General features: G+C 39.4%; 1 non-coding gene across 1 annotated transcript; it reads right to left on the bottom strand.

The window, feature by feature from the left end:
- Nucleotides 1-13520: 13520 nt before the first annotated feature.
- Nucleotides 13521-13628, bottom strand: LOC130959582 (small nucleolar RNA R71). Its single transcript, XR_009078654.1, has one exon. It is a non-coding gene; the product is annotated as a small nucleolar RNA R71 (small nucleolar RNA).
- Nucleotides 13629-14315: the final 687 nt, after the last annotated feature.

Here is a 14315-nt window from a genome sequence, read left to right as displayed (position 1 = left end):
GTTAGTCGTCTCCAAAGAGAGGGTACATTGGAAAATCCTCCACCGCGGTGAATCTATTTGGAAGTTCATCCACCCGAGAATGAAGAGCCCCTCATCCAACAGAGATCATGGGACATGTACATGGGCACCATGGCCGATTAGAGCAACTTGAGCAGGAGATTGAGCGACAAAGAGAAGCGAAAAGAGGAAAGAGATTTGCAAAAAGCGGTACGACAATGAAGAGAGCTAGAAGAAAAGCTCTCGAAACTAAAGGCCAACCTTCGAACTCAGAGTAATTGGGCGGATCGGGAGGGAAGTCCTCTTAGAGGAGAAGATCCGTTCATTGAAGAGATCATGCGAGCTAAGGTTCCTAGGAACTTCAAAAGCCCCGACATGAATCTTTATGACGGAATGACCGACTGATGAGCGGATATTTTATACGCTTTTTGGCATCATTTTCATATAAATTTTAGTATGTTTTGTTTAAGTTTTATTAAGTTTTTATAGGTTTTAGTGCAAAATTCACATTTTTGGATTCTACTTTGAGTTTGTGTGTTTTCTGGAGCTACAGAAGTTCAAATGGAGCATTCTCAACAGCTATGGAAAGCTAACATCTAGGGCTTTCCAGAAATATATAATAGTTCATACTTTGCTTTAGAATTGAAGGCCCAAAGCTGACATTCAAAGCCAGCCTCCTGCCTTGTTCTGGCGTCCAACGCCAACAAGGGAGTAGCTAGCTTTTCAACGTCCAAGAAGGACCCCCTAGTCAGCGTTCAACGCCTCAGAGGCCTCCTAGCACATGGATCTCAATCAAGCTCAACCCAAACACTTAACAAGCGGGCCCCAGAAGTGGATTTTTGCACTAAAAGACTATTTTTCCCTTTTTATGTAATCCTTAGTCATTAGTTTAGTATTTAAGGGAGAAGATCACATAGCTTCAGGATCCTCCCAGCATATTTTTCGAATTCCACATTGTATTTTTTGTCAGTATGAGTTTCTAAATCTCCTAGGTTGAGGGGAGGAGCTCTACTGAGTTTTATGGATTAATAAAAGTATTACTGTTCTATTTCAATCCGGGTTTGATTCTCTACTCTAACATGTATCTTCGTTCTTCATCAAATGAATGCGTTGAACTGGCACAAGGTTATCTCATTCTACATGGGTTCAGAGTAAGTCTTTCATCGGACAATGATGAACCACCAGCTTGATTATACATCTCTTAGACGGCTAATCCACGACTTCGTTGGGGACTTCTCGAAACACCAGTTCAGCTAAAGTATGGGGAGATTAGAGTTTTTATGGTAGAAGATAGAACCAAAGGCGCAACATCCTCTTATTCGGAAGATTCGACCTTGTCTGTGGCGTTTTGAGTAGGATCACCAAGGAGAATGAACTGTAGGATATTCACCTTCAATCAGACTAGATCCACAGTAACCTTGGGGTTCATATCTGGAGGAGTATTAGCGATCTCTTAAAAAAGATTTTAATCACATACAACCTGCCATAGAAGAATTCATTCACAGTTGAAGAAGATAGTAAAACCGGAATTAATCCAGAAAAACAAAGCATCTCCAAGTCTTAACCATCTTCTTATCACTAGGTATAATCAAACATAGTAATTCCATCTTATTCCAATTTTATGCGTTTAAACAAATCCAATAACTCTTCTATCTGCCTGACTAAGATCTACAAGATAACCACAACTTGCTTCAAATCACAATCTGCGTGGAATCGATCCTGACTCACTCAGGTATTACTTGGACGACCCAATACACTTGCTGGTTCAATAGTGCGAAGTGTAATTTCGCGATACCAAGTTTTTGGTGCCGTTGCCGGGGATTGTTCGAATTTGGACAACTGACAGATTATCTTGTTGCTTAGATTAGGTATTGTATTTAACTTTGTTAGAGTCTTTTATTTCTTCTTCTTTTTCGAAAAAATAAAAAAATTCAAAAACCTTTTCTTTTCTTTATTTAATCATTGTTTATGGTTTGAGTCTTTTGTTTGTGTTCTTGTTGAATTTTTGAATTCTTTGAGTCTTCTAAAAAGTTTTCAAAAACAGTGTTCTTTGTTTGAGTCTTGTGTCAATCTTTAAGTTTGGTGTCTTCTTGAGTATTTTCTTTTAAATTTTCGAAATTTGTGTCTTTAGTTATCAAAATTTTTAAGTTTGGTGTCTTTTGCATTTTCTTGTTTTCTTTGAATTCTTTGAGTTTTGTTCTTGGTGTTCTTCTTGATCTTTAAAGTGTTCTTGTTTTTTTTTGTTTTGATCTTAAAATTTTTAAGTTTGGTGTCTTTTTATGTTTTTGTTTGCAATTTTCGCATATTAGGTGTCTTAGATCTAAAAATTTTAATTTTGGTGTATTTTAGTTGTTTTCTCTTTCTTCATTAATTCAAAAAATAAAAAAATCTTTTCTATCTTTATTTCAATTAATTTTAAAAAATTTCAAATAAAATTTTAGATTTTAATTTCAAATTATTATCTTATCTTATCTTAATTTCAAATTTCAAAATCAAATATTTTCAAAAATCAAATCTTTTTCAAATCTTTATCTTATCTTGTTTCAAATTCAAAATTTAAAAATTAAAAATTCAAATTTCAAAATCTTATCTTATCTTATTTCAAATTTCAAAATCAAATATTTTTCAAAAATCAAATTTCAAATCTTATCTTCTTCTACTTCTTTTCAAATCTTTTCTTTTAAAATTTGATTCTTTCTTATCTTATCTCTGTTTTAAAATTTAAATTTCAAATATTTTTAAATTAGAAACTAACGTTTTGATTTTAATTTCAAATCTTTTTAATTTAAAACTTATCGTTTCTTAACTTCCTTATCTTATCTTTCTTACCTAGCTTATCTTATCTTTTCTATCTTATCTTCTTTTAAATTTTAAAATTAAATATTTTTCAAATCTTTTCAATTCTTATCTTGTCTTGCTGACTTTTTCAAATATTTTTAAAATAAAATCTTTTCTAATCTTCTTTCTTATCTTATTTTCAATTTTTTCTTAATTAGTTACTTGTTCTCTCTCTTCTTTTTCAAAACTTCCTAACTAATTCCTCTTTCCTCTAATTTTGAAAATCCCTCATCTACTTCTCTCTCTTCTTTTTCGAAATTCATCAATTAATTTTCAATTCTTTTTAATTAATTAACATTTATTTTTTAATTAATTAAATAAATAAAACAAAAACAAGAATATCAATACATCTTTATCCCTTATTCTTTCTCTTCTTCTATCTTTCTTCATCATGAACTCGAATGGGAATGAAGAGTTCAGAAGAACTCTGGGGTCCTATACAAACCCTACTGCTGACTTCAATGGAAGAAGTATTAGCATACCTCACATCAGAGCAAGTAGCTTTGAACTAAACCCTCAACTTATTACTTTAGTGTAGCAAAACTGCCAGTATTATGGACTTCCACAGGAAGAACCTACTGAGTTCCTGGCAGATTTCTTAAAGATTGTTGACACAGTACATAATGAGGGAGTAGACCAAGATGTCTACAGAATATTGCTCTGTTCTTTTGCTGTAAAGGACCAAGCAAAGAGGTGGTTAGATAACCAGCCCAGATCTCGCTTGAAAACTTGGAACAACTAGTGGACAAGTTTTTAAGTCAATACTTCCTTCCAAGAAAACTGACCCAGCTGAGACTGGACATCCAAGGCTTCAAACAAGGAGATAATAAATCTCTTCATGATGCCTGGGGAAGGTATAGAAGGATGCTAAGAAAATGTCCCACTGAAATATTTTTAGAATGGGTACAATTAGACATCTTCTACTATGGACTTTCAGACATGGCTAAAATATCTCTGGACCACTCTGCTGGTGGTTTCATACATATGAGAAAGACTATTGAAGAGGCTCACGAGCTTATTGAGACAGTTGTCACTAATTAGTATCAGTACTCATATGTTGAGACTTCTATGAAATGAGAGGTTAAGGTAATATCCACTGAACCTAACCCTCTAGAACAGGATGGCCTATTGACTCAGAAACTACACGCCCTTGCCCAACAACTACTGGAATTGCAAGAGACTTTGCGAGAAACTCAGGCTTCTAACAGGAATGTAGAAGCCCAGCTGAGTCAAACAAGGCAGCAGTTATCTAAGCAGATAACAGAGGAATGCCAGGTTGTTCAACTGAGAAGTGGAAAATCCTTAAACACATAACCTCAGTGCAGTAGGAGATCGAGGGAAGAAAATCTAATAGAGGAACACCAAACTGATGTCCAAGACGTCTATGAGGGAATTGAATGCCCAAAGAGGAATGTCATTGGCGTTCAACACCAAGAAGGGGTATCCATCTCTGGCGTTGAACGCCCAATCAGGGACCACAACAAGGGCGTTGAATGCCCAAAAGGGAATAGTATCCCTGGCATTGAACGCCAGGAAGGGGGCAGCAACAAGGGCGTTGAACACCCAAGCAAAGGAGGCTAGTCACATACTGATAACAACCCTCCTAAGCAAGCTAGTAAACCCCCTTCTAATACACACGACACTCAGCCTTCATCAACCAAGATTGATGAGTATAAGGCTAAGATGCCATTTCCTCAGAAACTTCGTCAAGAGAAAAAAGATAAACAGTTTACCCGCTTTACGGATTATCTCAGAATATTAGAGATCAAGATCCCTTTTGCAGAGGCTCTAGAACAAATACCTTCTTATGCTAATTCATGAAGGACATCTTAAGTTATAAGAAGGATTAGAAAGAGACAGAAATAGTCCTCCTTACTAAAGAGTACAGTGCAATCATTTAAAATAACTTACCAGAGAAACTTAAGGATCCTTGAAGTTTTATGATACCATGCACTCTAGGGAATGGTTGCACAAGGACAGCTCTATGTGACCTCCGAGCAAGCATCAACCTAATACCTACTTTATTAATAAAGAAGCTTTGCTTGACTGAGGAAGTCAAACTAACCCGCATATGCCTTCAACTTGCTTATGGTTCTATTAAGAACCCATCAGGCGTAGTCAAAGACATGATTGTTAGGGTTGGACCCTTTGCTTTTCCCACTGACTTTGTGGTGTTAGATATGGAAGGGCACAAGAGTGCATCCCTTATCCAAGGGAGACCCTTTCTAGTTATAGGACGAACCCATATTGATGTTGAAAAAGGGGAAGTAACCTTGAGAGTCAATGAGAAAAAATTTGTACTGAGCTGTCAAGGCTATGCAGCATCCAGACACCCCAGAGGAATGCATGAGCATTGACCTCATTGATTCCCTGGTGGAAGAAGTAAACATGGCTGTGGGACTCAAAGAAAAGCTAAATGACATCCTTACTGATGCCCAGCCTAATTTAAGGGAACCTCTGAAAACTTCTAAGGAAAAGGAGAAACCTCCAAAGCTTAAGCTTAAGCTTAAGCCATTACCATTCTCCCTGAAATATGCATTTTTGGGAGATGGAGATACTTATCCTGTGATCATAAGCTTTGCCTTAGAACCATAGGAAGAAAAACACTAATCCAAGTGCTCAAGACATATAAGACCGCCCTTGGGTGGACTATAAGTTACCTTAAGGGCATTAGGCCGACCTGATGCATGCACAAAATCCTGCTGGAGGATGACGCCAAACCAGTGGTGCAACCACAAAGGCGACTAAATCCAGCCATGAAGGAAGTAGTGCAGAAGGAAGTCACTAAGCTCTGGGAGGCTGGGATTATTTATCCCATTTTTGATAGCCCCTGGGTGAGCCCTGTCCAAGTTTTTCCCAAGAAGGGAGGCATGACAGTGGTTTATAATGAAAAGAATGAACTGCTTCCTACAAGAACAGTTACAGGGTGTCGTATGTGCATTGACTATAGAAGGCTCAATAACGCCACCAGGAAGGATCATTTTTCTTTACCATTTATTGACCAAATGCTAGAGAGACTAGCAGGACATGCATTTTATTATTTTCTGGATGGATATTCTGGGTACATTCAAATAGCAGTGGATCCACAGGATCAAGAGAAGACAGCATTCACATGTTCACACCCTGGGTCGAGCTATGCAACCCGGGTTGACTGGAGACATAAGCGACCGACCTCTTCAGGTTGGATCGCCACCGACCTCTTTCTAAAGAGCTCGGCCAAATCACCATAGAAGCCCAAGTAGACCCAAACAAAGGAACAAAGCCCATTCCAAAGGCGGACATGCCCTAAAAGATATGGCGGTTCCCCTAAAAAAGATAAGATAAGATAACTATCTTACCTCAAGAAAGGCCACTCAAACACTACTATAAATACACTGGAGCACCCAGGTACAACTCATACTCTGATTCTACACAAAATTCTGCCTAAAGCACGTGCTAACTTAAGTATCGGAGTCTCTTGCAGGTACCACCACCCTCCGATGACGAAGGATCAGTAGCACCGCCAAGTCCATCAAGTCGGACACGATAGCTCCGGCCGCAACAACAGATCTCATCCGAGATCGACCTTCAGTTTAAGGTAACCCTCGGAACATTGGCACCGTTGCCGGGGAACCTAGAAGTCATCCCATCACCATGGCGGACAACCTCGACAACGATCACAACTCTGACTTAGAAAATAGAAGGTCGCTTAAAAACACGGATACCACATCTAAGGATACGCCCCAAACTAAAGGAGACCAACAGTCTTCGAATGCAAAACTTTTAGATGCTCTACAAACTCTATAGGATCATCTTAAACAGCTCGAAAAAGAGGCCGAACATCAACAAGGGGCCGAGAGAGACCTCCAGAGGGAAACAAGATGACGCCGAGAGCTAGAGGATAAACTTTTGAAGCTCGAGGCCGATTTCAAAACTAAAACCGTTCGATCCGATTTGGAAGATGGCTCCCACAAGGACCAAGATTCATTCACTAAAGAGATCATGAAAGCTAAAGTCGTAAAGGACATTAAAGCTCCCGACATGACCCCATACGACTGTACATTTGATCCAAGCCATCATCTCAGTAACTTCAGAAGCAGGATGTATCTCACTAACGCCTCAGACGTCATTCGATGCAAAGCTTTCCCAACTACTCTAACCAAGACGGCAATAAAGTAGTTCGACAGTCTGCCGCTAAAATCCATAGTAAGCTTTGATGACCTCGCCAAGAAGTTCCTAGCTAGATTCTCCATCCAGAAGGACAAGGCTAAGCATGCCCCTAGCCTGTTAGGGATAAAGCAAGGAGATCGAGAAAGCCTCCGTAATTACATGGAAAGATTCAACAAAGCATGCCTGGACATACAAAGTCTGTCAACAGAGGCGGCCATCATGGGTCTCATCAATGGCCTGCGAGAAGGACCTTTTAGCCACTCAATATCCAAAAAGCACCTAACATCCCTAAACGAGGTACAAGAATGGGCAGAAAAGTATATTAACATGGAGAAAAACTCTCGATTAGGAGAAAATTGAAAATCTGGATTCTCCTACCCTCCTTGGAATAGGAATAAAGAGTCTAGAAAAAAAAAGAAGACCAGCCTACTGAAAAACCTAGAAAATACCACAATTACACTCCACTAAGAGTGTCCCTCGTGGATGTATACATGGAGATATAGAACACTAAAAAGATCCCGTCCCCTCGTACGATAAAACACAAAAGAGGAGGAGAAAGTCGGACAGAGCACTGCGAATACTACCGAATCTACAGACATTCTACCAACGAGTGTTTCCAAGATTTCAAAAAATTCTTGGGACAACCACCTATTCTCACCCGACCACGGGAAAGTGAAGAACTCATATTATACCTCGCAGTAGGAAGTCGGGCAATAGCCACAGCGCTAGTCAGAAAAGACGAAAGTGGACAATAACCCATCTACTTCATCAGGAAGGCTTTACAAGGGGCTAAATTAAACTATCAAAAGATAGAAAAGTTCGCTTACGCCCTCATACTCACTTCCTGACGACTCCGACCATATTTTCAAGCTCACACTATCAGAGTTTGAACCAACCAGCACATAAAAGGCATCCAACAGAAAACTGACCTAGCTGGAAGAATACTGCAATGGGCAGTTGAGTTATCTGAATTCGACCTCAAATATGAAGCTCGGAGAGCTATAAAGTCACAGTATCTGGCCAACTTTATTGCCGAGTACACTAACACCCCGGGCACCCCTACAAAATAGAATCTCTGTGTGGATGGCTCCTCAAACAAGACCGGGAGTGGCGCAGGTGTAATCATCGAAAGCGATCAAGGAACCCAAATTGAGCTATCGCTAAAATTCGAATTCCTTGCCTCAAACAATCAGGCTGAAGATGAGGTACTACTGGCTGGTTTAAGGCTGGCCAAGGAGGTAGGGGTCCAGAAGCTTACCATATTTAGTGATTCACAAGTAGTCACCTCACAAATAGAAGGGAACTACCAAGCTAAGGATCCTACCATGAAAAAATACCTAGACAAAACCAGAAAATAACTCGGACAATTCAGGGGATATGAGGTCTGATATATACCCGGGAACAGAACGCCCGAGCTGACGCACTTTCAAAATTGGCTAGCACCAAACCAAGGGGTAATAATAGAAGCCTCATCCAAGAAACTTTGCAAAGTCCATCAATCTTGGAGGAAGAAAAAGTCCTAACCATATCAGGTCAGGATCAAGGATGGATGACTCCCAAAGTCAACTGCCTCAAGTTTGAGATACTTCCCACAGATAAAAAGGAGACAAAAAGGCTAGTACGAGAAGCACAGTACTACACTATATTGGGCAACATCCTATACAGGAGAAGGTTTTCAACACCACTCTTAAAATGCGTGCCAGACAATGATACGAGGGAAGTCTTGGAAGAAGTACACAGTGGCATGTGCAGCAACCACCTAGGAGCATAAGCTCTTGCCAAAAAGGTACTCCGAGCCGGATTTTTCTGGCCAACTTTGCAAAAGGAAGCGACAGAATTAGTCAAAACATGCCCACCATGTCAAAAGCATGCTAACTTCCACATCGCTCCACCAGAGGAACTAATCAGTGTTACGTCACCCTGGTCATTTGCAAAATGGGGGCTCAACCTCCTTGGACCCTTTCCCCAGGGATCAGGACAAGTTAAGTTCCTCATTGTAGGGGTAGACTATTTTACAAAATGGATTGAGGCAGAACCCTTAGCTACTGCCACCGCCCAAAGAAGTTAGAAATTCTTGTATATAAACATTATCACAAGGTTTGAGGTTCCTTACTCCATCACTACAGATAATGGCACTCAGTTCACTGACACAAGTTTCAGGAATTTGGTAGCTGACTTGAAAATAAAGCACCAATTCACATCTGTAGAACACCCACAAGCCAATGGACAAGCAGAAGCTGCCAATAAAGTCATACTGGCTGGGTTAAAACGGAGAGTATAGGACGCAAAGGGAGCTTGGGCTGAAGAACTCCCACAAGTCCTATGGGCATATCGGACAACCCCACATTCAACCACAAGAGAATCACCCTTCCGACTTGCTTATAGGATGGAGGCAATGATTCCAGTGGAAATAGAAGAAGGATCTCCCAAAATGATCCTCTACAATGAAGAGGCCAACTCCCAAATTCAAAGGGAGGAGCTCGACCTACTTCCAGAAGTCCGAGAAAGAGCTCAGATTAGAGAGGAAGCACTAAAGCGTCGAATGACTTTAAGATATAATCAGAAGGTAGTCCAACGAAGCTTCGCCACCAGCGATCTCATTTTAATTCAAAATAACATCGGAGCAAGTCGATCAGGAGAAGGAAAGCTAGCAGCTAATTGGAAAGGACCTTACCGAGTTGTAAAAGTACTGGGAAAAGGTTACTACAAGGTGTCCGATCTCGAGGGGCGAGAGCTACCAAGGTCATGGCATGCCTGTAACCTAAGAAGGTATTATAGTTAGAAAATAATAAAAAGATCTTTGGTCAAGGTGCACTCTTTTTCCTGAAAAGGTGTTTTAATGAGGCACTGATGAGCGGATAATTTGTACGCTTTTTGGCATTATTTTTAGTATGTTTTTAGTAGTTTGAGTTGAGTTTTTAGTATATTTTTATTAGTTTTTAGTTAAAATTCACTTTTCTGGACTTTACTATGAGTTTGTGTGTTTTTCTGTGATTTCAGGTATTTTCTGGCTGAAATTGAGGGACCTGAGCAAAAATCTGATCCAGAGACTGAAAAGGACTGCAGATGCTGTTGGATTCTGACCTCCCTGCACTCGAAGTGGATTTTCTGGAGCTACAGAAGCCCAATTGGCGCGCTCTCAACGGCGTTGGAAAGTAGACATCCTGGGCTTTCCAGAAATATATGATAGTCTATACTTTGCCCAAGATTTGATGGCCCAAACCGGCGTTCAAAGTCACCCTCAGAAATTCCAGCGTTAAACGCCGGAACTGGCACCAAAATGGGAGTTAAACGCCCAAACTGGCATAAAAGCTGGCGTTTAACTCCAAGAAGAGTCTCTACACGAAAATGCTTCATTGCTCAGCCCAAGCACACACCAAGTGGGCCCGGAAATGGATTTTTATGTCATTTACTCATCTATGTACACCCTAGGCTACTAGTTCTCTATATATAGGACCTTTTACTATTGTATTTTTATCTTTGGACATCTAGTTCTTAGATCATTGGGAGGCTGGCCTCACGGCCATGCCTAGACCTTGTTCTTATGTATTTTCAACGGTGGAGTTTCTACACACCATAGATTAAGGTGTGGAGCTCTGCTGTACCTCGAGTATTAATGCAATTACTATTGTTCTTCTATTCAATTCCGCTTGTTCTTGTTCCAAGATATCACTTGTTCTTCAATTTGATGAATGTGATGATCCGTGACACTCATCATCATTCTCACTTATGAACAAGGTGACTGACAACCATTCTTGTTCTACAAGCATCCGAGGCTTAGTGAATATCTCTTGGATTCTTTAATCGGAATCTTCGTGGTATAGGCAGGACCTGATGGCGGCATTCAAGAGAATCCGGAAGGTCTAAACCTTGTCTGTGGTATTCTGAGTAGGATTCAATGATTGAATGACTGTGACGTGCTTCAAACTTGTAACCTGCTGGGCGTTAGTGACAGACGCAAAAGAGGGATTCTATTCCAGTAGGGGAGGGAACCAACCGGTGATTAGCCGTACTGTGACAGAGTGCGTGAGCATTAGTTTTCACTGAGAGGATGGGAGGTAGCCATTGACAACGGTGAAACCCTACACGAGCTTGCCATGGAAAGGAGTAAGAAGGATTGGATGAAGACATTAGGAAAGTAGAGAGACGGAAGGGAAGGCATCTTCATACGCTTGTCTGAAGCTCTCACCAATGATATACATAAGTATCTCTATCTTTATCTTTATGTTATTTTCGTTCATCACCATTATACATTTGAGTCTGCCTGACTGAGATTTACAAGGTGACCATAGCTTGCTTCATACCACCAATCTCTGTGGGATCGACCCTTACTCACGTAAGGTATTACTTGGACGACCCAGTGCACTTGCTGGTTAGTTGTGCGAAGTTGTAGTGATCACAATTTCGTGCACCAAGTTTTTGGCGCCGTTGCCGGGGATTGTTTGTGTATGGACAACTGACGGTTCATCTTGTTGCTTATATTAGGTATTTTTCTTCAGAGTTCTTAAGAATGAATTCTAGTGTTTCAAGGTGATGTTCTTATCATCACCAAGGCTGATTGATTCTCATCAATTTAGCTCTTGAATGCAATGTCCTGCTGAAGCTTGGCCGGCCATGTCTAATTCCTTTAGACTAAAGCTTTAGACTAACATTGCATGATTCCTGGAATTCTCATTAAGAATTTTGATACCTTTATTTTCCTTTTCACTTAATTTTCGAAAAAGCACAAAAAAATTACAAAATCATAAAATCCAAAAATATTTCTTGTTTGAGTCTAGAGTTTCATCTTAAGTTTAGTGTCAATTGCATGTTTCTGTTCTTCTTGCATTTTTCGAATTTATGCATGTGTCCTCATTGATCTTCAAGTTGTTCTTGATGATTTCCTTGTTTTGATCTTTGAATTCTATTGACTTGAGTGTTTTGTTGTTTCTCATATGCATTCTCATTCTGTTAGTGTCAGTAGTATACAAACTGCTAAGTTTGGTGTCTTGCATGCATTGTTATTTGATTTTAGTTGCATTTTGATTATTCCTCATTATTAAAAATTCAAAAATATTTTTAATTTGTGTCTTTTCAAGTCAATAATACAGAGAATTGAAGATTCAGAACATACTGCAGAGAAATCACACAGAAAAAGCTGGGCATTCAAAAATGCCCAGTGAAGAAGACAGACTGGCGTTTAAACGCCAGCCAGGGTGCCTGGTTGGGCGTTTAACGCCCAAAAGGGTAGAGTTTTGGGCGTTAAACGCCAGAATGTGCACCATTCTGGGCGTTTAACGCCAGGATGGCACAAGGGGGAGGATTTTGTTTTTCAAATCAATTTTTTTTCAAGTTTTCAAAGTTTTTCAAAATCAAATCTTTTTCAAATCATATCTTTTCAATAAAATGTTTTCAAAATCAATTTCTTTCCTTTTTCAAAGATACTTACTAACAATTAATGATTTGATTGAACATCTCAAGTTTGTTGCCTTTTCTGTTGAGAAAGGTTTAATGTTTGAATCATATCTTTTCTTGTTAGGCAAGTCATTAATTTTTAAAATCAAATCTTTTTAAAATTGTTTTCAAATCATATCTTTTTAAAATTGTTTTCAAATCATATCTTCTCAATCACATCTTTTTAAAACCAATCATATCTTTTTAACCACAACTTTTTCAAAATAGTTTTCAATCAAATCTTTTTGATTTCTAATTTCAAAATCTTTATCAAAAAATCAATTGATTTCTTTCCCACTCTTATTTTCGAAAATTAATTAGTATTTTTCAAAATGTTTTTAAAATCTTTTACTTTATTTTCGAAAATTACTTCCCTTCTTCTCACATCCTTCTACTTATGGACTAACACTATTCCTTAATGCAAAATTCGAACTTCATCTTCCTTGATAAGTTCGAATTTTCTACTTCTGTCTTCTACTTTTCTTTTCCTCTGACACCTAAAGGAATCTCTATACTATAACATAGAGGATTCCATATTTTCTTGTTCTCTTCTCTTTCATATGAGCAGGAACAAAGACAAAGGCATTCTTGTTGAAGCTGACCCTGAACCAGAAAGGACCTTGAAGCGAAAACTAAGAGAAGCTAAAGCACAACTCTCTGTAGAGGACCTAACCGAATTCTTCAAAGAAGAAGAAGACATGGAAGCCGAAAACAACAATAATGCCAACAATGCAAGGAAGGTGCTGGGTGACTTTACTGCACCTACTCCCGACTTCTATGGGAGAAGCATCTCTATCCCTGCCATTGGAGCAAACAACTTTGAGCTTAAGCCTCAATTAGTTTCTCTAATGCAACAGAATTGCAAGTTCCATGGACTTCCATTGGAAGATCCTCATCAGTTCTTAGCTGAATTCTTGCAAATCTGTGACACAGTCAAGACTAATGGGGTAGACCCTGAAGTCTATAGACTGATGCTATTCCCTTTTACTGTAAGAGACAGAGCTAGAATATGGTTGGACTCTCAACCTAAAGAAAGCCTGGACTCTTGGGAAAAGCTAGTCAATGCCTTCTTGGCAAAGTTCTTTCCACTACAAAGATGGAGTAAGCTTAGAGTGGAAGTCCAAACCTTCAGACAGAAGGATGGAGAATCCCTCTATGAAGCTTGGGAAAGATACAAACAATTGATCAGAAAATGTCCTTCTGACATGCTTTCTGAATGGAGCATCATAGGTATTTTCTATGATGGTCTCTATGAACTATCCAAGATGTCTTTGGATAGCTCTGCTGGAGGATCTCTTCATCTAAGGAAGAAGCCTATGATCCTGAGAACCCTTCAATGGAAGAGGTGAATTACCTAGGAGAACCCTATGGAAACTCCTATAATTCTTCATGGAGAAATCACCCCAATTTCTCATGGAAGAATCAAGAGAAACCTCAACAAGGTTTCAACAACAATAATGGTGGAAGAAACAGGCTTAGCAATGGCAAGCCTTTTCCATCATCTTCTCAGCAACAGACAGAGAATTCTAAGCAGAACCCCTCTGACTTAGCAACCATGGTCTCTGATCTAATCAAAACCACTCAAAGTTTCATGACTGAAACAAGATCTTCCATTAGGAATTTGGAAGCACAAGTGGGACAGCTGACTAAGAAAATTACTGAACTCCCTCCAAGTACTCTTCCAAGCAACACAGACGAAAATCCAAAAGGAGAGTGGAAGGCCATAAACATGGCCGAATTTGGAGAGGAAAGAGAGGAAGTGGACGCCACTGAGGAAGACCTCAATGGGCGTGCACTAGCTTCCTCTGAGTTCCCCAATGAGGAACCATGGGAATCTGAGGCTCAAAATGAGACCATAGAGATTCCATTGGACTTACTTCTGCCTTTCATGAGCTCTG

Source organism: Arachis stenosperma, chromosome 10, assembly GCF_014773155.1.
Source record: "Arachis stenosperma cultivar V10309 chromosome 10, arast.V10309.gnm1.PFL2, whole genome shotgun sequence".
Taxonomy (NCBI): domain Eukaryota; kingdom Viridiplantae; phylum Streptophyta; class Magnoliopsida; order Fabales; family Fabaceae; genus Arachis; species Arachis stenosperma.
This window is presented reverse-complemented; position numbering and strand designations above follow the sequence as displayed.